Source organism: Halichoerus grypus, chromosome X (assembly GCF_964656455.1).
Source record: "Halichoerus grypus chromosome X, mHalGry1.hap1.1, whole genome shotgun sequence".
NCBI classification, from domain to species: Eukaryota; Metazoa; Chordata; class Mammalia; order Carnivora; family Phocidae; genus Halichoerus; species Halichoerus grypus.
Window position 1 is genome coordinate 4,876,442 of NC_135727.1, and position 23,647 is coordinate 4,900,088.

The window sequence follows — 23,647 nt, forward strand, 5'->3', positions numbered from 1 at the left end:
GCACATTTGATAAAACTGCTTTGAATTAAATGCACTCATACATAAATAAGTGCGTGTGAAATTGGTAAAGGCTGAATACGGTTGGATGGATTGCATCAATGCCCATGTCCTGGTTGTGATACTGAACTACAGTTATGCAAGATGTTACCATTGGGGGAAACTTGGTGAAGGGTATATGGGATCTCTGTTGCATTATTTCCTAAAACTGCATGCGAACCTACAATTATCTCAAAATAAAAAGTTTTAAAAGTCATACTGTAAGTCTCCTATAATTAAAACAGTGTAGTATTAGAGGAACAGACAGATTGACCAGAGAAATAGAGTATACATCTAGAAATAGACTCGAGTATATGTGGAATTGAATGACAAAGGGGACATTTCAAATCATTGGGGCAAAGACAGACGTTTTAAAAAATCAGGGTTGTGATAACTGAGCAGCCATTTGAAAATAGGCAGAGATCCAAACCATATAACCACCCACAAGGATAAACTCCAAATGGATTAGGAATCTAAATGTAAAACCTGCAACCCTTCAAATAGTAGAAGAAAATTGGGTGAATTCCTCTTTAACCTGGGTGTGAGGAAAGGTTTTCTAACTGTGACTCAAATCCAGATGCGATAAAAGAAAAGGTTGATATTTGACTATGTAAAAACGCTTTTGCAGGGCGCCTGGCGGGCTCAGTCTCTGGTGCAGCTCTTGATCTTGGGGTTGTAAGTTTGAGCCCTACATTGAGTGTAAAGATGACTTAAAAATAAAATCTTCTTTTAAAAAGCGCTTTTGTATGGCAAAGAAAAATAAACACCATCAGGAAACAACAAATTGGGAGAAATTACAACATATATCACAGGTTAGAAAACTAATAGCCTTAATATAAAAACTCTTAAAATTGAGGATAAAAGACCAAAAACTCAATAGAGAGAGGGAGAAAGACATAAACAGATAATACACACACACACACACACACACACACACACCCCAAAAAGGCTCTAGAGCATATGAAAAGATGCTCCAAGTTACTCATAATTAGAAAAATGCTAATTAAAATTACTGAGATACCATTTCTCACCTATCAGATTTACAAAAATTAAAAAGTACAGCAAACACTTCGTTGGCAAGGTTTTAGGAATAAAGACCCTCTCACACACTACTGATAGGAATGCAAATTGGTACAAACCTTTCAGGAGGGGAATTTTGTCAATACCTGACAAAACCAATAAGTGTTTACTTTTTGACACACCCACTCCACTTCTAGGAGCCTACCTTGAACACATACCTTCGGCAAAATGAAAATACATATGCACCAGGTTGCTCACTGCAACATTGTAATTGCAAAATACTGGAAACAACCCAAAGCTCATACATAGGAAGGTGGTTGAATAATCTACGGTACCGTCACACAAGGCTGTATTAGGCAGCTGTAATCAAAGAATGAGAAAGAGCTCTAGGAAATGAGAAGAGGTGATTGCTAGGATGTACTGTCACGTAAAAAAGCAAAGCCCAAGGAAGGATCTATAGGATGCTACTCTTCATGTAAGAAAGAAATACACAGACATCTGCTCATTTGTGCAAAAAGAAATACAGGAAAACAAATGAGGTTGGTTACTTAGTGGAGATGAATGGAATAAGGTGGGAAGGATAGAAGTAATGGGAGGTGTCGCTTTCTGTACAGTTTTAACTTACAGAATTATGTCATTTTTCACATGCTCAAAAAAAGAAGAATTAAAATTAACAAATATGGGGAAACAAAAACTTCAAAAGGAATCTAAACAGAAATAAGTCAACTGAACCATACTCAGATGACCACACCGGGGGCAGGGGGATGGAAAGCTAGCCCAGGTAATTTTTTAACACAGTCTTTGGATGATATAACCTCAAGCGAAAGACAAAGAGAATTCTAAACAAATATTGTACTCTAGTTAATGGGCTTCTTCTCACAGAGTTACAGGTTAGCAATTATGAAACTACTTTCTGTATATTCTAGGATTCAATAAATGAGTAAGTACATTATGGATAATAGCAGGGAGATTTCTCACTGTCATAAAAGGGAGTTACAAATATGGACGGGGAAAGAGAATTAACTTTGCTGTTGGATTAGGATTTAGAGATATCAGTGTTAACTCATGGATTATAGACAGACTGATGATAGATAGATGATAGACAGATGATAGATAGATAGATAGGAGATAGACAGGTAGGTGGGTAGATAGAGAAATTACCACAATAATAAAAAATCATAAAATCATAAAATAAAATGAAATATAGATGTGGGTTAGGTAATTATTTTCCTGCCTTTGTGGACTCAGAGGGTCTATTAGCAACGACACTCTTGTAGAAATGAGCATATATCTAGTACCCAGATCTTAGTTTCTAAATACCATTCTCCACCAAAAGAAACTAGGGCTCCTTGGAAAAATGGCTGATTTTTAGGACTGAGGCAGAAAATGTACAAGATGAGCCTGGAGCACATTGTTGTGCCTGAAACTCAGGCCATGCTCAGAGAATGATTAGGGACATGTCAAAAAGACTTGAGAGCTAGCATAAATGGGCTCCCACTGGCCAAATCTGGGACAATTTAAGCATCAAAATAAATAATGATAGTAAAGGATTATAACTCATTGAATCAAAAAATGAATCCAGGGCGCCTGGGTGGCTCAGTTGGTTAAGCAACTGCCTTCGGCTCAGGTCATGATCCTGGAGTCCGTGGATCGAGTCCCGCATCGGGCTCCCTGCTCGGCAGGGAGTCTGCTTCTCCCTCTGACCCTCCCCCCTCTCATGCTCTCTCTCTCATTCTCTCTCTCTCAAATAAATAAATAAAATCTTTAAAAAAAAATAAATAAATCCACGCGTTTACCTGATATAAATAAATACATAAGTAAATAAACCAGGTGGGGAGGAAAGCTCTCTCTTACAGTAGAAAGCCAAAAAATACATATAGAAGAGACAATGAAATTAGAAATTCATTATTTGGCAACTGGCATAATAAACTTGCCTCAGGCAAGGATCATCATTGGATGCTAAACTAGTGAGTGAATGTTTTCAGAATAACAGGATATTAACATTTCTTCAAATATAGCTCCATAAGATAATTACAACAGGAAAACTAGTACCTCGGCAGTGGAGAAACCTGGCAGATGCCACATTAACCAAGTGATCAAGGTTAAGATCACCAGTAATGAGACATCTAGTTACCACAGACCTCATGATCTGAGGCACGGACCAGGACCCAACATCACTTCTGTGGTATTCCTGCCACAGGTGCAGAGCCTGAATCTAATCACGAGGAAACATCAGACAAACCCAAAATGAGGGGCATTCTGCAAAACAACTGGTCTATACTTTTCACAAATATCAATGCTATAAAACACAAAGACAGATTGAAGAATCGTTCCAGGTTAAAGGAGACTAAAGGGACATGATGACCAAATGCACCATATGACCCTGAACTTTCTTTTTTTTTTAAGCAGACTCCCTGCTGAGCAGGGAGCCCGATGCGGGACTCGATCCCGGGACTCCAGGATCATGACCTGAGCCGAAGGCAGTCGCTTAACCAACTGAGCCACCCAGGCGCCCTGACCCTGAACTTTCTTTTGCTATAAAACACATTATTGGGACAATCAGCAAAATCTGAATAAGGTCTTTAGGTTAGATTGGAAACAATGTTAGCTTCTTGATTTTGATCTGCATCCTGTACTTGTACAAGAGGATGCCTCTGTTTTTAGGAAATATACATTCACTTACTTAGGAATGGGAACATCATGTCTGCAGTTTATTCTCACACAATTCAGAGAAAGAAGTGTGTGTGTGTGTGTGTGTGTGTGTGTGTGTGTGTGTGTGTGTAGAGGGGAGTGGATAAAACAAAATGTGGTAAATTGTCAAAAATGTGGTAAAAAGTAGAAGGTATTCAGAAATCATTTGTATTATTCTTGCAACTTTTCTTGAATCTGAATTCATGTCAAGCTAAAACATTGAAGAAAAAAAGCTTAGAAGTGATCAATGAACTCCCAGGACAAAGGGAAGGTGTAGAGAGCAGAGCAGAGGCCTGAGCGCCAACCATTAGGAAATGCTCCCAGTTGATGGGAGCGTTTCCACGAAGCAACAGGACAGGAGTCTCTAGGTAAATGCAGGCATTCGGGGAATGGTTACTGTTGTTTTGATAAATTTCAGGTCAACACTGGAACCTTCTTCGGACAAAAGACTTGTTGCCAATGGTCTGCAGAGCTCTGCTCAGTGTGGCCGACACCAGCTGGTTCACTGGACTCCCTATGGCTCTGCATTCCCAAGCCAGCCCACGAGGCAGAAAAGCTGAGAATCAAAACTCCTTTCAGGTAGAGTCGTCTTGGAGAATAGATGGACGGATGGACGGACGGACAAATGGATGGATGGATGGGTGGACGGGTAGGTAGAGAGTTAAGATATGGCTGTTGAGCACTTGTAATGTGCTAGTCTGAATTGAGATGTGCTGTAAGTGTAAACTACACACTGGAATGTAAAGACTTCACATGATAAAATAAATGTACAAACACTTTGGTAATTGTTAAGTTGATCACATGTTGAAATAATATTTTAGATAGATCGGGTTAAATAAGATACATTGTTCAAATTAATTTCACCTGCTTTTTAACTTTTTCAATGTGGTTATTAGACAGCACTGGCCTAGTGGATTCGTGGTTTTGCAAGTTTTTGTCCAAATCTCATCTTCTCGGCAAGGTCCTTGCTGCCCACCCCATTTAGAAGTGCACCCTTCCCTGCCACTCCCCAACTCCCTTCCTGCAAACCAAAATTGATTTTGCTGCAAGTCACTTATCACCTCAGACATAACTGTATGTTTTACTTATTAATCTTGTCTTCCTTTAGTCTCCCCCACTGGACTACCTTCCATGAGCATTTTGTGTCTGCTTTGTTCACTCTTGTACCATCACCCTGACAAATCATTAATTTGCAGAAGTTCTTCACCAATGGGCACTTAGTAGCCTTTTACATCGTTACTCTCACATACCTGCCTATCCTTCCTTCCTTCCGTCCATCCGTCTGTCTGTTCATCCATTCATCTATCTGTCCGTGCATCCGCCCATCCATCCACAGCCCAGGCACATAGTAGATACATACAACATCTTCCTTGAATCAATTTTTCAGAATGACTTTTGTCCTGTCCCTGAATTGATCAGCACCCAAGTTCCAGTTTTGAATTACTCTGGACTCGTTTCATATGGACCCCTGACCTGCCCGAATTGGAGAGGAGAAGAAGCCCAATATGCCCCACCCCCTGTGAGGGTCCACAGTAGAGAGAAGGGTCGTGGGCACTGCCCTCCCTTCCCCCCTCCCTTTTAGGAGCCAAAGCTCCTAACAAATCTGAGTGAGGGGGAGGGGATAGATACATTTTCCCAAAAGGCAGACAGCTATCAGGAACTATGCGGGCAGAGAAGCACATTTTTTATTTATTTATTTATTTATTTATTTATTTATTTATTTATTTATTTAAGAGAGAGACAGAGAGAGCACAAGCAAGGGCAGAGGGACAAGCAGACTCCTTGCTGAGCGGGGAGCCCACCACGGGGCTCGATCCCAGGACCCTGAGATCATGACCTGAGCCGAAGGCAGATGCTTAACCAACTGAGCCACCCAGGTGCCCCAAGAAGCACATATTTTTAAAAAGTCCTAGCCCATTTCAGTTTTCTTGGACTCCATGTTTCCCTTCCTCTTTCAGTGACTCAGGCAATCACTGAGTTTTACCTCTAGAAAGGATTTAAAGGTCATATACTCCACTGGTCAAATCACAGCCTCCAAATATAATAATCCAAGCCAAGTAGAAAAAAATCTCACAGAGCCCTCTACTCTTCTCAGCCAGCCCCTTCACTGGAGTGATGGGGACCACAGGGCCCAGAGAGGGGAGGGGACTTGCCCAAGGTCACACAGTGAGGTAGCAGAGCTGGGCCCGGCACCTCGGCTGCCTCCTCCCAGACCCTGGTCCTGTTTCAGGCCAGGGGAGCGGGTGTGGCAGGCACAGATAACAGGTGCTCGGGCTTCAACCGAGGAAAACGGTCTCAGAGCTGGCGGCTGTGTGGGGATGGGCTGGGCAGACTTTGTAAGGTGGCCGACACAGACCCTCTGCTCTACTGTGGGCCCTCAGAGGTGGTAGGGCACATTGGGCTGCTTCTCCTCTCCAGTTTGGACAGCTCAGGGGTCAGTATAAACCTGGAGCCCATAGTAATTTTCAAAGCAAACAAACAATAAGCAAACATGCCAAGTACTGTGGGTGCAAGCAGTTGAGAAACATAAAGCTTCTTCTAGACAAGACAAACTGTTACTCATTACAAAAATAAGGGTGGGGTGGCTTGGGTTTTTTTTTTTATATAATGAAAATTAACAAATACGAAGTCAAACCTAAAACAGCCCGCATGTTTAAATTAAAATAATTCCAAATAACAAGTCTCCAAGGACCACATCCCTACCCCCACCCCAGTATTTTTTTTTAAATCTGTTTTATCGTAAATTAGATATCGATACCAACAGAATTAAATATTTACTTCAGCTGAGAACAACTCTTTGCTACTGGGGGCAAAGATGGAGGACAAAAATTCCTTTTTTTTTTTTTTTTTTTTTGGTGCAGAATGGTGGTTTACTAAAGCATGGGGAAAGGACCCATGGGCCCAAAAATTCCTTTTTGATAAGCTACTATTTGATAGCTAGAAATCAAAATCACCCCTATCTTCCTTCTGCTGCGCACAAGTTGGAGGCCCAGATGATGCTTCTGTAAGGGTCTGTGAACCATGGGGCAGAGCAAACAGCTCCAGGGTGGGCTGGGAGTGGGAACGCCTGAGTCCTGGACTAGCTCAGCCCCGGCATCCTCATGTGTAAAACCAGGGGTCTCTAAGGGAACTTCGATTTTTCCCATTTTTTGGTCCTACATAAATACATATCAATTCCTTTCGTCTTTACCCAAACTTCCAGAACTATTCTTGGCTATATAACAGTCACAGCCCCCACCTACCAAACTAACACAAACCCCCCACATTGTCAAGTGTCTGGTCATTTCAAAAAGAGCAAATGATGATTTATCATTTTCAAATATTTTAAGTAACTAAGAGTTTAATTTGCAACTCATGGAATCATGGAAACGTCAGGGCTGGAGGAGCCCTTCAGATTCCCCTAGTCTAAGTCCTTCATTGTACAGATGGGGAAACTGAGGCTCTGAAACACATGTTGGCTGACCCCCAGGTGGATGTAGTGGGTAGAACAGCACTAGGGAACCCCCCACCCAGACTCAAAGCTGGTCGTAAACAGCGAATCTTCCAAAGGGCAAGAGCTAACTGCCGTGATTTCCTGATTACTTGGTGATGCCTACAATTGCTGAAGGGCATCTACTTTCAAGTGACTCGCTCGACTCCTCCCCCTCCAAATGAATCATGAAGCAGAGGCCGAGAAGCTCCTGCACCGGCAGAGCTGGCACCACTCTGCATAAGGACCCAAGACTGAATACTCATCTTCACCCTGACCCTTACTTACCCAGCCCTGGCAAACCTGGCTTTCTTTAGCAAAAGAAACAAAGGGTGGGGGGGGGACACCTCAATCTGTATGCAAGCCCGTTCAAAGCAAACCAGCACTCATCTCTTTATAAAGGTGAGGGAAAGCCCAAGCTCCTAGCAACACACCCCCTTCCCAAAGGTTCTACCTTGAGCATGGGGGGATGGGCGTAAGCGGGTCTGCAAATGTGCCTGCCCCCCACAGCAACTGGCTCACCAGGCCGGGACATCCTCTGAGGGTTCCCATGGCTTCCCAAGCCTGCTCTTCACACTCTCGGCTGGCTTTCAGGACCTGAGCACCCAGGACAGGGTGGTCTTTAAGAGAGGTAAAAAGCCCTTACTGTAAGGGGTGGAGCACAGGCCCGACAGGGGCCAAGAACATGCCCTCATGCTCACCCGTGCTCTTGCACAGCCCCACTCAGAGCCTCAGTTTCCCCATCTGTGATTTATGAGCCCTCCTGGCCTTGCCATGAGAAGCCTTTCCACATTTGCAGGGTTGGGCGGGGACGGCGGAGGAGGTTCTCTGAATCGCACCCAGCACACGCCCCTCTCCCCTTCCCCTGCTCCTCCTGAGGCTTCTCTCCAAAGAGAACATGATCCTCCCATCCCTCAGGACAGGGCCCTGGCCAGACACCCCGCAGGTCCACCACCCAGTTTTCACAAGGAGCTGGCCAGACCTTTTCAGTGATGTGGGGGGAGTCAAAGACCCACTTTTCCCTCCTGATGCCAGGTGCAACAGTGGAAATGTAGAAAACCCAACCAAATCATTGGCCTTCTCAGATCTCATTTGCTAACTTCCATGGCAGGAAGACACGGAACCTTCTCCAGGGCCTTGGGCCAGACACACACACCCTGGCCCCACTCTGGAGCTGCAGAGGGCTGGACAAGCAGGATCTCTAAGCAGGCAAGGCCTCCAGAACTGTCTAGATCCCAGAAACACTGCATGCCCTCCCAAGCCAGGGATTCTTTCATGCTGGTTTGACCTCCCTAAACCCTGAACACCTCCTACCGGCGTCCTAAAGAGCAGATGCTCTCCAAGACATGGCAACCCTTGCATCCCATAATTCAAGTTGGAAGTTCCAGGTTCTCCTGAGAAAGGGAATCACACTGAGACATACAGGGCTGAGGAGGGCACCCTTGCAGGTAAGGCGGAGGGGTTGTGAGGGGCAGGGGCAAGAGGACCCAGGAAGGGCAAGGTGGGGGGACTGAACCCAAATTTGGTCTGCTCAGGATTTTGCAAAGAGCCAACCCACAGATGTGACTGAAAAGGCCAGAAAGCCTGTCCCCAGCCATATGGGGGAGAAAGGGCTTCAGACCTCGCCCTTTCTATCTGGGTACCACCTTCCTGAAAGGATGCGGTGAGGATGAGAAAGACAATGTCAGCTTCTAGTTCTCAACTTCTGGGGTGACATGTGCTCTAGAAGGAGGAAAGGAGAGGAAAGGAAGGGTGATCGTGCTTCTCTGCCCCGAGACAGGTGCGCACGTGAGAGGCAAAGTCCGGCTGACCTGGTCGGCCTCTGCTGTGCACTCGGAAATAGGACTGGGCCATGGGAGCAAAGGATGCTCTGAGGGCCTCCAGCCCTGGGTCTGAGAAGCCAGACGTCCCCGCCGCCGCAGAGGGGAACGGCCTCCGGCTCCCACTCCCACTGCTGCTGTTTGGCGAGACAGGACAGAAGAGGTCTGTAGGGCTGCCAAGGGGCTGTCACTCTGGAGGGATGCAGGGAGGAGGAGGGAGAGAAGCCTGCTGGGAGGCTCCCTGTCGGGGGAGCCCTGAGGTTTTGATTTTGTTGTTGCCGCCTGGGGAGTAGAACTGGGGGAGGCTCCAGCTTGACCTCACCTGTGCTGCGGGCAGAGCGCCCACCCCCCAGCCTCGGGGAGCGGCAGGCAGGGCCCCGGCCCCCTCCAGGGCGACGCACAGGCCCCAGGCCGCGGGGCGGAGGGGGCAGGAGCGCCGTGACCCTCCTCTACATTGTCAGGGCTCTTTACTCCATCGCCGGGGCATCCCTAGAAACAACCAGATTGTTCACTTTCATTCAAATAGCAGCACAATTATTCTAACACCAAGTGTGTCAAATTTGACTCCATCATATCCCCAAAATTAATTTTAGAGTGGCGGCGAAATGAAATGGCATACTTCCTTAGCTTTTGTTACAACATGTTCGCGCGGCAAACTGCGAAGAAAATGTAGTAATTAGAGGTTAAATTAATCCTTGACAGACAAGTGGCTTAGAAACTCTGTGGCCTCCTCCCCAAACCTAGCATAATGCATGCCAGTCTTTCACGTGACGCTGGCAACCACACCACAACTACTGTCCCACTTAAAATTCCGAGGTCGGCGCTGGAACTTCCAGAGGCCGATATTAACACGGAGATCTCATTAAGAACAAAACCCAAACAATCCCCAAAACTGCCAACAGAGCCCACCCAGCCGAGCCCTCCACGGGGCTGGCTGCCCGACTCTCCCTCAGCAACTTGAAAACAAGATGAGACACACTCCTTTCTGAGGCCCCAAGGCCCGGGCCCCAGATTGCTCCTTAACTTACAACCTGCCGTCTTCACTAGTTTAGGCTTGGAGCTCTGACTGCAATCCGCCCCTCCGCCTTCCTTACAGTGCTCACAAGGGGCACGCGCCGGGAGCCCACCACATCTGCTCTTCCTCAGGAGGAGAGGCCCGTGTGCCCACAGCAGGGGTGCAAAGGGGGTGTTCTGGACTCAAATGGTTGACGGAGAGTCAGTGTCCCCTCAGGAAAGTCGGACCCCTCTCTGGGCCTCACTTTCATCTTCTTTAAAGTCACGAGGCTTTAGTCTTCCAGCTAGAAAATTCTCTATCTTTTACTCTAGGAGTTTGTGGGTGAGTTAGGGGCATGCAGGCCGACCACGTGTAGCGGGTCCCACCTCTGCCCTTCTGTGTCACTGAGCCTCTAAAAAAAGCTGGGGTGGGGGTTTCAGGTTCAAATACTGGGCAAAATATGAAAGCAGATGCCATTCACTAGCTCATGCCCCGTGGCATCCAGGGGCCTTTTCTAGAATCGGCAGAAATGTGTCCCTGTGGCCCAGTGCCCAGGTACCTGCACAGATGGAAGGAAGGGGGAGACATAATGGCCAGCTAGCAGGCCCCCTTCTAGCATGGTCGAATCCCGTGGTCAGCCCCATCCTCCTCTGGGCCTCATGGAACAGTTCTCAATGTTCAGAAAACAGCATTGCCCAAACCCCACTTACTGGTTATTTACTGGGCAGAGTGAGAAGCAGGGCACCCTGGGAGGGGAAGGCAGCTGCCCCCCCCCCCGAGGAAATAGAGGGATTTCCGGGCTGGGACCCAGGCTGTCCAGAAAGGGGTGCTGGCTGCCCCCAGGGTCAGAAGGCAGCCGGGGCAGGATGGGGTTGCTATGGGTGGGCTCTTCCTCCACGGTCAGGAAGAGCTCACCCTCATGCGGGCCAGGGAGGGAAGGGGAGTCTGAAGCTGGGGTTCCTGAGAGGCCCTGAGGAGCCCCTCTGGGCAAGGAAAGTTCTCACAGACTTCGCAAAGGGCTTTTTCTTTCTGGTGCTCCTTAGGCCCTGTCTCTGGAAGCTTTTACTCTGGGGAGCCCATAGTCAGCAAAGCCCCTCACTATGGCTCACCCTGGGGGATCTTTTGGGGCTGTGACAAATGTGATTGCTTCGGAAAATCCGAAAAGGTCAGATGTTAGAGATGGACTTGCGGCCCAAAGGAAATCAGGGAGGCTCTGTGAACAGGGAGAAAAAAAGAAAGCAACAGGGTGGGGAGGAAGGACACTCAATTCTCTTGCTTCCTTCCATCCCTTCCCTTGCACAAAATGCTCCTGGGGCTTCCGAAGCCCCGGGCTGCTCATTTGGGAGCAGGACACCACTGGGACTATGCGTCCACAAGGTTCACACATAAAGAAAGCCTGCATAACACAAGCTACCATTCCTCACCTCCGCGGGACCCCTGACCCACTGCCCAGCGGCTCTGTGGGGCCCGGTTCTTCCTTTGCTCCAGTTGCAACCAAATGAGGACAATAGTGGCAACAGCAACAAGTAATAATCTTGCCAGACAACCCCATCAGGTTCATGCAGATTCAGGAAGCTTCCCTGCTCGAGACCTGAAGATGTTTCAGGACTCAATGTCTGCAAAATCAGACTGCTTCCAAGTGAGCTTCGAGAGGCTTCTTTCCTGCCGTACAGCTGACTGATGCTGCCTAGGTTACCCCGGGTGGCGGCTCTGGGAGGGGGGTGATGAGAATCAGTTTATTGTGCTGGTGCATAGTAACCGGCCCCTGCTCCCCGCCATCTATCTCCCTCCCTGGCCACATCTGTCTGCTCCAACAAACACTCAGCCTTTTCTGCTTGGATAAGGAGATTTTCTAGTTACATCCATTATATGTGTATCAACATTTATGGCAGCAAGATAATTGCCAAAGAGCTCAGAGGATAAAAGGTCCCTCTGCATAACGTTCGCATCCCCTCCCCATGTTTAAAAAAATCAATATTAAAATCAAGCAGGACACTGGTGGATTCTTGCATGGCTGCTGTGTCCTCCAAGTTGGAAATGTGATTTTTAAAAAACACCCAGCTAGACTAGGAAGAACAGAAAATGTTCAACAGTGAGTTCAGAGCCCCAACTCCAGTGGGGCCCGCGTGTGTCGACGGAAGGCCTTTTTGTCCTTGAAACCATTGCTAAATAACTGCAAAGCAGCAAATCTGCTCTCTATTAGATGAGTCCTTTGGAAACATGCCAGTCTAATTTCAAAGAGTTTAGATCCCGTTATCTGAAAACCAGCCCAATGACTAGGAGGCCTGCCGTCAATAGGCCCTGAGATCCCCAGATTAGGGGTACTGGACAAGAAGCCCTCCAGGATGCCTCCCAGCCTCCACCATCTCTGCTTCTGAGGGAGAAGTTCATACCCGCAAAAGACACAAAGAGAAGGAGCACTTCCCACTTTTATATTGTTTTCATTGGCCCTCTGCCATTTTTTTTTTACTCCTCCCTCTTCTTGCTGCTCCTCCAAATCTCAGCCCCATTTCTTTGTACATGTAGCCATTTTCCCCAAAGGTGTTTTACTTTCCCAGAAAAATGACTATTTCATTTACAAATCGCAGTGTGTTGGAGCTGGAAGGGACTCAGACTCCCAGGTCATGAAGGGGGGCGTGGGGGGGGGGGGCAGGAGGAGCAAGGAGGGGGGATGGACTTGCCCAAGATCACTCAGCTAATTAGTGGGGAAAGTGTTCTAGAACACAAGTTTCCCAGCTCCTAGGCTAATTATCTCTCCAATGCAAAATGAAAATCAGACTCTTTAAAAAAAAAAAAAAGAAAGAAAGAAAAGGTTAACTGCATAGAGGAAGCCCCTTTAAAGAAGGAGGGTAGTCCAACTATTGCCAGAACCACTGATCTGAGTTTCTGCCCATTTCAGAAGCCTGAACAGACACTGAGTTTCCTAGGGCTGATCTATTAACAGGTGCATTTTAAGCCTTTAGGTGATTTGCTTAAAATGGGAAAAAAATTAAACATGCTGGCCAGGCTTGGAAAAAAAAAAAAATCCCTTTTCTTATTGAAAAGGATCGACAACAGTAAATCTCCTACCTTAAGATGCAGTGAACGTGTAGCCCCCGCCCCCACCCCAGCAACAGGCTATTTCCTGGTTGAGCTTAAAAATTCAATGACGTTCCTGTTTCAACCCACACATCTGTGTCACTGTCAGCGTCAGTGGCAGGAAAACAGACGAAGTCACCCTTTGCTAATGATTTCCTAACATGGAATTTCCTTGTATCTCCTCAAGCCTTTCTTCTTCTAAAGCCAAACTGTTTTTCCCCCTCTCAAACACATTGTACTGAAGGAAAACTGAAAATGGTCACGGCCGGAAGGGATGATTTCTAAGGAGATCTTATAAGGAAGAGCTGCAGATCTTTGGGATATTTTTAATGTGTGTGTGCTGGGGGGCGGGGGGGGGGAGCTGCTAGTTTTTCTAAAGCCAATAGGAACAAAACGGAGAGATTTCCTCCCAGGCATGTGGGAATATCTCAGCCCCTCTCCTGCCTCCTTCCTCCCAAGTTCCACTTTGAGCAACAGTCTTTTACCAGTATTAAAGGAAACATACACACTGTCCCCTGGCATGGGGAGCATGGGGAGAGAGGCCAAGTCAGCACCCAGAGTAGGGGACAGGCGTGCGGAGAGCCACCAAAGCACAAAGCAATGTAGAAGCCCATCTCCTTTCTCCTCTGGAGAATATCCTATTTAATATGCAAACTGGTCATCAAGAGAAAAGAGAGATGTTACTTTAAGGCAAAGAAGCTGATTAGCTGCTCTGGCTGGCAGCAAACAGCTGGTCTGTCCGGCAGGTTCAAGGCCATTTCAGCTACTCTCTTATGGAGGCACCATATGTTCCATCTCGCACATCAGCAGCTTTATTTTCCAATGATCTTGCTCCAGAAGGGAAGCACAAAAGGGGGAGGAGAAGGTAGAACCCGCGGTTTACCCTTTGAGTACTTTCTTGTGGTTTTAGATGCAGTTGGGATGTGGGTGGGTGGGACGTTAAAGCTTCACCTTCGATTCCAAAAACCAGAGAACAAATGTTTGACTAACACTGTCGAATAACCTCCAGAGATGGGAGTGGAGTGGATTAGGGGAAAGATATGCAAAAGGTACAAATAATAGGTCGCCCTGAGATTAAATGGGAAGGGGAAGGGGGACGGAGGCAGCGAGAGAGACCGGGAGGAATCTGACTTCGCTCTTTGGACCCCGCCCACTTCTCCTTATTTGTCAATTTTTCTTATTGTCAGTATTCCTTTTCCCAACAGAACAAACTTTACGAGAGACGCGGACAGCTTTGGGGGGTGGGGGAGGTGGGGGCGGAGGCAGGGCAGGCCGACAGGATGGCGAAAGGTTACTTCTAACAGGTTTAACATTCCTCAGTGCAAGTCCGCGTTCCCACAAGTTTGGGGGGGAAGGGCAGGTGTAGAGGATAGGGGCCCGCTAAATCCTCAATCCTACTAACGCCGGCAGCCCATGCGTCGTGGACACCCCCAGCTGTCCGGCGCTGGGTCCGTGCAGAGGCGACAGACCGACGCACGGTCTGGAGGTGTTTCCCCGTCCCCACTGCCCGCCAAGGCTGCACGAACCTCGGAGGTGGCGGTTCCGACTCCCTCCCTGCCTCCAAACAAAGGGGGACCGCGGAGCTTTTGAGCCCCGGTGTGTGCTGTGTTGGGGAAGGGGGGAGAGGGTGGCCGGCAGGAGGGCGCAGGAAGGAGTGAGGAGTGTAGCCGCAGGGTGGCGAAAGCCTCACAGACACTGCTGTCGTCTCAGCCACCCGCGGGCGCGACAGCGGCCCGGAGCCGGGAGGTGAGGGGCCCCGGCTGCAAAGCGAAACCGAGGAAAGGGCGCCCCCTATGCCCGCGCCCGGCGAGCGCAGCGGCGAGCCGCATCTGCCCTTCCCGCGGAGCGTGCTCGGCCTCTGGCCTCCGCGTCCTCCCGCTCGCCGCGCCGCCCGCCGGCCCGTCCCGGCCGCTGGAGCCCCGGGTGTCCGCCGCCGGCAGGCGGGCCGCGCGGTGGGCGCCCGGAGCCAGGGGCTCCCCACGCCTTCTGGGGTTCCTGGGGAAGGTCTCCGAAACACAACCCCCTCCCCCACCGCCTACACTTGCCCTCCGGTCCCGAGCGGCTCGAGGCCACTGGGAGGCAGCCGCCCCCGCCCCCTGCCTCTGCGTCCCTTTCCCCCTTCCCTCTCTCCAGCCTCCTGGGAAACAAAGGGGCTTTTTATAAAGCGGATTGTTGGCGGCGGCGGCGGCGGGGGTAGGAGGGAGTGGGGCTCTATAAAGACAAGAAGAGGTGGGGTGGTTGGGGGGGGGAGAAGCTGCGCGGCCTCCGGGAGCCCCAAGCGGCCGGGCGGCCGGGAAGCCCCCGCGGGTGCGAGGCCCACCCCGCCCGGCCCGTGGGCACTCGGGCGGCGGCCCGCGCCTGCCGAGGGTTGGGCTGCGCCGCTGCGATGCCGCCTGCCGGCCCGCTGCAGCCCGGGAACACGGTCGCGCGGGGCCGGGGCGGTGGGGACCGCACGATTCCCGCGGGGGTCTCCCCTGGGAGACCCGGGCCCTCTTCCCCGCCAACTCTTTCGAAATTGCTTGGGCTCAGGGAGACTTTGCGTCTTTGTTCCAGCGCGGCCGCCTCGCGTACGCTCGGCTCGCTCGCCCTCACAGACAATGTCCCGGGGCCGGCCTCGGTCGGCTTCCCGCAAAGGACACGTTCGCTGTGGGGACGGCACCCCGGGGGGAATCCTTCTGCTGCCAATCGACGACGACAAGCCACCCCAGCAAGCGGAGTCCCTTCTCCGCACGTCCCCCAGCCATCCTGTGCTCCCTCCCGCGCACACACTCACACCCACACTCGGGGTGCCCGGCTCAGCCGCACTGAGCTGCAGGAGCGCGGTAGGGCTAAGCCCCCGGCCCGAGGTGCGTCAGTTCGCTCAGGTTCCGACGACTTCAGGGCAGTTTTCTGGCAGGCTAATCCTATTAGTGTCTGCTCAGTCCGCATTTAATCACGGATCAAAATCAGACGGTCCGGCCAGTTTTCCAAGTGGCTTCGGACACACTGCATCGGGACAGAGCCGAGCCGAGCCAACTGGCCCAGAAAAGTATTTGGCGGCGCTCCGGGGGGCTTCCCGCCCGCCCTTGCCGGCGCCGGGCGCCGGGCTCTGCCGCCGCTCCGAGGCCTGGGAGCTCCGAGCGCGGGGGCGCCGGGGAGCTCCGGGCAGGAGCCCAGTCGGGGCTGCCTTGAGCCGCCAGCTCTGCTCGGGGCTGCTCTCCAGAGGAGGATTTGGCAGGGGAGGGAGCGCCAGGCAGCGGGCTCGGCGCACGCACACTCCACACTCCCGCTCAGTGGCGGCAAACCGGGTTGGGGTGTGTGTGTGTGGGGGGGGGGTGTGGAATCCTGTGCCCAGCGCCCACTGTCGACTGGCCCAGGCTCAGGGAGCTGGCATGCGATGGGAGCGTCGCTGGTGGCATCCGGGCCGCCAGCGGCCCGGGGGGCGCCGGAACGGAGTGGGAGCCTCCCGGTGAGCCCGGCAGGGCCAGAGAAGCCCGTGCGGCTCGCGCCCCTCTGCCTTCCGCACACACACCCCCGCCCCCGGTGCTTAACGGCCCCCGCCCGATTCCAGACACCCGATGGGCGCCGGGGAGCAGGCAGAGGCCGAAGTCCCAGGCGATGGGAGCTGCGCTCAGGCCGGCCCGGCCAGTTCGAGAGGGGGGCCGGCCGCGCGTAGCGCCAGGTGGGCCGTGTGCTCGGAGCAAACTTTGGGGTCCCCCAGCTCCTCCGCGACAGGAACCACAAGTAGGGGCCACAAGTGCACCCCGGAGCCCCCAGAGCAGCCGGACCTCCCGCTCCCGCCCTCAGTCTTACCGTGCTGCGGAGCTCCCTCGGCGGCGGCGGGGGCAGTGCCCGAGGGGCGGGCGGCCGCCGGCGCAGGCAGCCTGGCCTCGGGCACCCGCCGAGTGGCCCGGCCCGGTTGCAGATCACCCCCTGGCTAGCGGCCGGTGCCCCCGCGCCCGCCCGCCGCCGGCTGCTTCAGCTCGCGGCCAAGTTCATGCCGGCGGCGCTGCAGCGGCGGCCTCAATCTGCTCGCTCCATTCCCACCGCCCGGCTCCGCGCCGCGCGCCCGGAAGGTGGAGTTTCGGGGGTTTAAGTTACTGATAGGCATTTCTCACTGCTGTGTCACTCGGGGAGGAGGAGACACGCACGCCGCACACTCACACACCCTCACACTCACGGCGACGAGCGGCTCCGGCCTTAAAGGGGAAGCCGCGCTGCCCCGCCCGCGACCCCGCCAGCCCTGAGCCCCGAAACGCCGAGTTTCCCGGCCGCATGGGGCCGGGGGCAGCGGGAGCGCGGCGGCCGCCCAAGGGCCCTCCCCGGCCCTCCTGCCACTCTTTGGAAGGGAAAACGGCCGCAGGATGGCTTCGCTGCGGTCGCCTCGTTTCTCCAGTGCACTCGATCCAGGGCAGCTGGGGAGTGCGGGACGGAAGGAAGGGCCACGGCCGCACTTACCTCGGTGGCTCCGCGCGCAGCTGGAGGCGGTCGGTGCCCTCAGTGGCAGGTGGCCCGTCTAGACGGTGCGCTGATGGGGAGGAGCGACAGCGGGGTGACCGAGGGCCCCCGGGCACGAGCGGATGGAGCTCGCCCGAGGGCAGCAGGCGGAGCCCCGCGCGCTTGGGAAACCCGCACACGGCAGGTAGCCTTCCCGCGTTCTGGGCAGAGCTGGCTGGTGAGCCGTGCGCGCCCCTGACAGACGGAGAGCGAGCGGGGAAAGCGGGAGAGCCAGCACTCACTAGCGACAGGGCGAGACAGCGTGCGACACTGGCAGAGACCGAGAGGGACAGAGGGAAAGACGGAAACCGAGAGGGGCACAGGCAGACCGAGAGAAAACGACGGAACGACGACGATAGAGTGCTAGAGGGACACCAGGGGGGAGAGAGAGAGAGAGAGGGAGAGAGGGAGGGGGGAGAGAGAGCGAGAGCAGATCCCTGGAAGACACCGGAGCGTCACAGGGACCAGAGTCTCACCGTAAAGTAGCCTGTCCAATCCCTCCCCCTCGCACACACACACACCCCTTTCCCATTCTGAGCGGAGACTGACCCCAGAGCTGGCGGCCAGACCCCCTCCCCCCTCGCCCTGGGAGGGCGCTCACCTTCAGTGGTGGCCGCTGGGTGGGTAGCGCCCGTCCCACTGGCGTCGCGTCGGCTAGCTGGCTCCCGCCCGGACAGCCAAGCCGACCTGCTGTGACGGCAGTGGGGACCAGTGCTCTCAGGTGGCGGCTACTGAACTGCAACCCCCGCCACCAGCCCCCGCGCCTCGCCTAGCATCCTCCTTTCCCCTCTCCTGTCCCCCGCCCTCCCCCTCACCCCCTCCTCCACTGCCCGCCCCCACCCCCGCCTCCGCGCAGCCCCTGTCTGTGCTGCCCGCCGGTACGCTCAGCCAGGAGCCCAGGCGCGCCAGCCCGTCTCCCTCCCCACTGGCCCGCGGCCGGCGAAGCCCCTGCCCGAGCTAGGCTGGACCGGCCCCCTCCTGCAAGGGGTTATCCCGGGGCAGACACCTGCGGCTCCTGTCGGAACGGGAGTTGCCTGTGCACCGCCCAGCGGGGCCGAGCGCGCTCTCCGCCCTCTGCCCTGGCGCGGAGGCCAGCGGCTCCCCTCCCCCGCTACCCGGGGGGGACTGGCCCACGCCCCTTCTCCGGGGTCCCCGGCCGGGGTGCGTCTCCTAACCTGGACTTCCTGGGTGGTGGCAGCGCCGGGGGCTGAGCTCAGCGCACGGACGCCGCGTCCGGTCCGACAGCAGCAGCGCCCGCGAAAGCCCCAGAGCCCAATCACAGCTCCTGCCCGCACCTCTGAGTAGCGACCTGCCTCCACCACATCTGGTCGCGCTCGGCCGAGCCGCGGGCCAGGAATAAAGGGGTGGGCCCGCCGCCCACTCGGCCCCTCCTTCTCTCCGCGCCCACGCCCTCAGCCCGCGGAAAGCGCTGGGGCCCCCTGTGAGAACCAACCAAAGTCCCTTCGTGGGCTACGTAGGCGAGACGGAGGTGGGCGCTTGCCTCCCAGCGTTTCCCAAAGTTCCCAGGCTGAGGAGCGGCGTCCCTGCCCTACCGCGAGGCACAGGTGTCAGACCCCTTCTCCGCAGCCCCGGTGCGCCAGGGCGAGCGTGGCCGGATGCGGGTGCGAGGCTCAGCCAGGCTGTTGGATAGGAATCCACCTCCCGCGGAGGCTGCTCTGGAAAGGGCCAGCGGCCTGGAGAACTTACTGCTCTCTGGTGATGGAACTGATCGCAGTCCCTACCTTCACCCCTGACAAGGCTGCAGTGGGGTCCTGGCCCCTGGCCTGTCCCTTCCTGCAAGGAGGGGGAGTCATCCGAGAGCCACCGTGACCCCGTCAGCAAGAGAGAACTCACGAGTGTCTTGAAGACATTCGGATTAAACACAGCGGACCAGGGGATAAGGGAGTCTATCACAGAGCATTGCAGAGTGCTTTTAAAATTTGATCCTCCTCCTCAAAGGGCACTGGTCCAGGAGGCCGAAGATGGGGCTGTGTCCCCAGACCCTTCCACTCTGCCCTCATGTCACTTCCCCAGTGGGGTGGGTGATGTCCACGCCCCCAAGTGTCCTGGGAGCCTGTGAGGTGACAGCTGCACCTGTGTCAGACGGCCAGTTGCCTGCTTGGCACCGCCACCTGGATGGCCACTAGACATCTCAAACTGCGCATGGCCCGAGCTGAGCTACTGGTCATCCCCAAACCAACTTGAACTGCCACCTCAGTTCATGACAGCTCCATCATTCAAGTTGCCCCAGCTGGGTTCCCTGCAGTCTTCCTTGATTCTCTTACGCTCACCCCACATCCAGAGAAGCGGACAATTCTGTTTCCATCTTGAAGGCGCATCCACAATCCCAACCTTCTCTCCTTCTCCACTACTCCCCTTGGGCCCAGCCACCAGCATCTCCCACCTGGGTTACTCCAGTAGTCACCTAACAGGTGGCTCTGTTTCCTACCCCCCCCTCAGTCACCTCCTCCCCAAATCCCGGTCCAGTCCCTAACGTCTGTGTACCTGCAGGAGCTCCCCATTTCACCTGGTAAAAGGGAATTGCTTCTGGTGGCCTAGAAAGGCCTGCGCGACGTGCCCCCCACCCCAGTCTGGATGGTATCGTCTTCCCTCCTGCCCTCCCTCACTCTGCTAGTGAGCTCCAGGCTTCCCCACTCTTCCCCAACACACCAGGTGCATCCCTTCTTAGGGCCTTAGCACCGGCCGTTCCTGCTACTGGAACGCATTTTCCCAGAAATCTATGGGGCTGGCTCGCTCCTTTCCTTTAACGTGGACACAAATGTCACCTGGCTTCCCTATGTAACATTTCAAAGCCCCACACCCATCTGTGGCACTTCCTCTGGCCTTCCCTGCTTTGTTTTCTCTTTAGCACTTACCACCAGCTGAGCTCTATAGGTTAGAATCCTGGGAGGGCTACTCCAGGGCCCGTTTTACTCTCTGCTGTCTTCCCGGCTCCTAGCACAGTGCCTGGCAGGGAGTATCTGCTCAATGAATGTTAGTTGGATTCTGTTTTCCCGGAACTTTTCAAGAAACTCTGGGGGCCGTGGAACTGGACACACCACTGGGAAAAGGGTGCACAGCTGTGGTACATTTTAAGGAGTTTCATGACCTGAGCAAAGGTTAAGAAGGATGGAGGTGAGGCCAAGAGCTTTGTGTTAGCATCATGAAACCAGCCTCAGGTCATGTCACCGAGGGGCACTGTGATCCAGATGTGCTGTGGTTCTTTCAGTTACTGTTGGAAACAGAGTGTCCATTATGATTGTCACCTTGGGTATCCTGAGGTTGACGGAGACATGGGAGAAGAAACCCGACACAGAGGCTGGGTGAGGGCTTTCTCTCACCGAAGAGACTCGCTCTGAGACCTTTTTGTCACCCAAAATGCAGACCAAGTCTGGAGCTAACAGCTCCCTGCATTTACCTAGGCTTACTCTCTGTTTCATCTGCATGAGTCCAGGTACACAATGAGGTGTGAGCCATCATCAGCTCCATGTTCTAGATGAGGAAATGGGAGGCTCAGAGAGGTGAAGGGACATGTCCAAGGTCACACAGCTTGAGAGTTGCAGAGCAGAAAACAACTGGGCCTCAAAGCTCAGGTTGCTTCTCCCTGCCATGTGGCCATTCACATTTAATGTGTACAGTCCTGGCTCCAGGTGAGGAAAGGAATCCCACAGGGCTCTCAAGGGGCTGCTCTTCTCCCGGGGGAATCTTCTGGCCTTGCTGCTGAGAGGCTGTCAGGAGACTGGCATAGCTTGGGCTATGCGGGTCCAGGGGCATCATGCCAAGGCTGATGTGGGCCCTGCCTTTGGTCTGACCCAAGCCTGGAGCTCAAGGGGTATGAAAGCAATCAGTGGCCATCTGTCATTCATTGCCCTGTTCCTATGAACACATGCTAAGGTTTCCCAAGTTCTTGTGACAAATGCTGGGGGCTTAACTGGGCAGCCTCTAGAATTTAGAAAACAAGCATGCTGACTGCAGATAAGAAACACACATCCATTTGCTCTGTTCTTCATTACTCCCCTGCTCCAAAGCATCCTGTGGCTCCCTACTGCTGGTGGCCCTGAATCCCAGCTCCTCAGCCTGGCATTCAATGCCCTCTATTGGTGGGCCCCGGCCTCCAGTTCGAGATCCATCACCTGTTGCTTTCACACATGCCGCTGGGCCTCCTGCCTGGCTGGGCTGTTCATTGGACACCAAACAATTCCTAGTTCTTCCCACCTCTGCACCTTGGCCTATGCATCCCCCACCTAGAATTCAAAATCCCACCCTTGGCCATCCACAGCCTTGTCTGATCTCTGTGATTCTGCAGGCGCTTGCCCTCGGCTCTTCCCATTTCACTGTTTTACCAGAGACTTTGGGGATTTCCCCAAAGCCTCTCTGATGAACTCATGGCTAGAGGGGGTTCAGGGTGCCCTCTGGATGAGAGAATCCAGGTCCAGAGGGGAGAAGAGAGGTAATGGATATGGCATCTCCCTCCCACCAGCCCCCCACCATAGAGGTTGTTGGCTGTGCCCACCTGGAGGTCACCCATTCCCCCTGCTCCCCCGCCTCTCCCCTGGCTCCCAGCCCCCTGTGGCCACACTCCCCCCCTGCCCACGCAGAGGCCATGCCCCAAGCCCAGGCTCTGAGTTCTAGGCTCCCGAAGCATTCACTCAGGGCTTGTTGACTCCTCCTCTGACACTCTTATCCCTCGTGACCACAGCAGACCGGAGACCACAACCCACGGGAACCGGGACAGACAAATGCCCTCAGGGAGGCCCATAGTAGTGATGGCCCCGTGCAGAGGAAGAGCAAGTTGATCCGGGAGGCTGGAGGCACAGGTGTAGATGCAGCCCCAGCTGTCTGCTTAGAAAAATGGGGGTCACGGTAGTAGTGCCCTTGGTAGGGTGGCTGGCCTGTAGGTCATTAGTTCTCAGAGAGGAAGCTACCCTTATGATTATTGTCCCCATACCCCCAAAGACAGGAGGCAGGTGTCGAATCTAAGATGACACCCAGTAGGATGAAAGCTCAGGCCCCGGCCACAGGTCCCAACACCATATGATATTGGGCAAACTGGGAGCATTTTGACATGCCTGGCACAAGGTGAGTCTCTGCCAGGTAGGAAGCCAGATTGGGGCACTTGCAGAGGACAGGTGGGGTCAAGGAGAGCCACTGGGAAATGAGGTGAACTATTTCTCCTCACCGTGTTCTTAAACAATTTTAATTTTTTTCAGGGACGTCGGCGGTGGTAAGCATTTTTTAAAAAAATCTCCGTGGAAACAAATGGGAAATTGTTAAATCATTGATTGTAATTTCCTGGCAACTTCACTGATTTAAAAAAATAGGAACCTTTAAGAAAAAAGGCCCTCATTAGCAAGCGAGCAGTTAATTAAGGGGCGGTAGAATGGCTTGCATCGATTTTACTGTGAAACCAGAAAACTGTGGCTACAAGTCAATTTCCCCCCTCCCAGCTCCTTGCTTACCACGAATACCACTTCCAGAATGCCATAGGTAATACCATCAAAGCATAGATGAGGACGGGCAATGGTTATTTAAACAGAAATGGATAAATAATGTAGGGAATTAACGTAAATCCAGATGGCTGCCAGGTTTCCTCTTGCACCATACATACAGCTGAAAGACATTGTCAAATCTTTTATATAGAAAAAAGTATGCAGCTGGCTTGCTAATTATTACTCTTTATGCAATGACATTTTTTTTACAACAGCACAGGCACGACTCAGGCCCCACATGGGAAGAGGCTCCATCCCCTGTTCTAGGACCCTTCAGACCATTTGCAATTTTGTCATTAAAAAAAACGCACACATACAACACAACCCTGGCCTGTGGCTGTCCTAGCAACCAGCCAGTCTGCCGCTGCACAAGCACCAGGACCAGTCAGAAGGCTAATACGCCCTAACGCCAGGGAACCAGCCAGGGCCCAGCTTTGGGCAGGCGCGCTGTCTAGGCAGACGTTTGGAGAAAAAACGAGACAATGTGCTCCCGCTGTTCTGGGTTTGGAAAACACAATCATGTTAACAATAAAATCAGCTAAAGCTTGGGGCACACCTACTATGCACCAGGCCC

General features: G+C 53.0%; 1 protein-coding gene across 4 annotated transcripts in view; it reads right to left on the minus strand.

Annotated features, from left to right (window-relative positions):
- MAMLD1 (mastermind like domain containing 1) overlaps positions 1-18,266 on the minus strand; it is a 116,128-nt gene extending 97,862 nt beyond the window's left edge. For 2 of the 4 annotated variants that reach the window (XM_078065494.1, XM_078065497.1), the window contains exon 1: positions 16,901-17,163. The gene's annotated coding sequence lies outside the window, so the exon portion shown is untranslated. Of the gene's footprint in view, positions 1-16,900; positions 17,164-17,545; positions 17,855-18,185 lie in introns of those variants that run through there. The other 2 variants (XM_078065495.1, XM_078065496.1) reach the window with 2 other exon arrangements.
- Positions 18,267-23,647: the final 5,381 nt, after the last annotated feature.